Genomic DNA, 2,072 nt, shown 5'->3' on the forward strand with positions numbered 1-2,072 from the left:
GGTTCCCGCGGGGCGGGCGTGAGGTGAGAAGGGCTCTCGCAGGCGGGGACTGCCGCTGCCCAGCCTCCGTGGTGAGCGGATTCAGCGAGTCTGCGGACGCCTGGGAACCCGGCGGGGCCCGGGACCAGTCAGTGCTGAGCGGGTGCCCAGGTGTGTGATGAGAACGGGGTGAGGAGAAGGGCTCCATGCCTGTTTATTTTTATCTTTTATTGTTGACATTATTACAGATGCCCCCCATCCCCCCTTCCTCCTCCACTCAGCCCCCGCCTTCCCCGCCCTCTGGCCCTCACCACATGTGGTCTGTGTCCACGGCCTTTGCATATATGTTCTCTGGCTGTCCTCTTCACCATCTTTCATCCCGTCCACCCGCCCACCTCCCCTCTGACATCTGCCAGTCGACACCTGGTTTTGAGCGTGGCTGCGGCAGGTGGCCGCTCTGTGCAGCTGCCCCTGGAAGCCCTCTGGCCTTAAGGACAGTGCCTGGCCACCTGTCAGTGACTCTGGTACATGCACATACCCTGACTCACAGCTGGTCTCAGACACCTCTGGGTGGAGGGGCCGATGCTGGTGGGGAGGGTTCTCCGGCACCTGCGTGTGCCGCACCTGCCCGCCAGCCCAGCCGGGCCCACTCGCTGCCGGCAGCCCAACCCCAGGCGCAGAGGGTCTGGTGTAAACACGTGGCCATAAACAAAAGGCCCAGGACAGTGCCTGGAATTGCTCTTGAAGAGTTGGCCTCAGCCGGGCCTGGGTCCTCACCTCCAAGCGTGCGGACACGCAGGGCTGCACACGGCCCGCCTGTCTGAGCTCATGACGGCCGGTGTGCTGAGCTCAGGTGAAAGGGCATGGCCGTCCAGCGTGCCTGGCGCTGCCCTGTGGCTTCTCTCCTGCCTCCGCCCTCACCGGAAATTAACCCGGTTCCTCCCAGGCCTGCGGCGTTTTAGGGCCCGGGCTCAGTCCCCTGGAATTTGTGTGTACAAAGCTCAGAGCCCAGTTCGGCACAAACGCCCAGTGAACCGGATAGCTGGGACCAGCCATGTGTTCAGCAAGTGTGGACGGAGCGCCTGCGATGGCCAGATGGGCTAGGCTCTGGGCACAGCAGCGTGGCACAAGAACCCTCTGCCCTCCAGGAGCTGGTGTTAGGGCGGAGGCAGGCAGTCACCAGACAAGCACAGTAAGTGTCTGCAGTCGTATGTTGCTTAACAACCGGGATCTGTCCTGAGAAACGTGTCTTACAGCCTCCCTCACAGCTGGGCTGCGTGGCACAGCCTCCCGCACCGCTGGGCTGCGTGGTACAGCCTACCGCACACCTGGCTGCCAGCCTGCACAGCCCGTGACTGTACAGAGAACTGTAGGCAGCTTGGGCGATTTCGTCATCCTGCGAACCTCACAGAGTGACACAAACCTAGATGGTCAGCCTCCCGCACCCCTGGGCTGCGTGGCACAGCCTCCCGCACCGCTGGGCTGCGTGGTACAGCCTCCCGCACAGCTGGGCTGCGTGGTACAGCCTACCGCACACCTGGCTGCCAGCCTGCACAGCCCGTGACTGTACAGAGAACTGTAGGCAGCTGTAACTAAGCATTTGTGCCCCTGAACGTGGACCAGGTGCGGCACACCTGCGGCACGCAGGGAGAATGGGGCACCTGGGCAGGGCCTCACCACGAGTGGAGCTCACGGGACAGGAGCTGCTCTGGGCGAGGCAGCGAGCGAGCGCCGATTGACCGGAAGGACCGGGACACTGCTCCGCTCCGCTGTAGACCTTGTCCCACAAGCCCCGCTTCCTCGGACGGGTCAGACCAGAAAAGGACGCTGTCAGTGCTGCTCGGGGCAGGGGTGCGGCTGGGCTGAGTGGAAAAACCGAGAGAAGCGGGCTGGTGAGGCGGAGTCACCGTGACAGGGACTGTCAGGACGGAGTGAGAGGGGGCCTGGGGGGCAGTAGGAATCAGCGGTCAGGATGGAGACGTATGGAGACAGGGGTTGTCATGGCAACGTGGTTTGGCTGAGGTGTGTGGGAGCAGTGCCAGATTAAAGAAACTTTGAGGTATTCATTAAAAAAGGATGCTGCTGCCGAAACC

This window comes from Myotis davidii, unplaced genomic scaffold (assembly GCF_000327345.1).
Source record: "Myotis davidii unplaced genomic scaffold, ASM32734v1 scaffold937, whole genome shotgun sequence".
NCBI classification, from domain to species: domain Eukaryota; kingdom Metazoa; phylum Chordata; class Mammalia; order Chiroptera; family Vespertilionidae; genus Myotis; species Myotis davidii.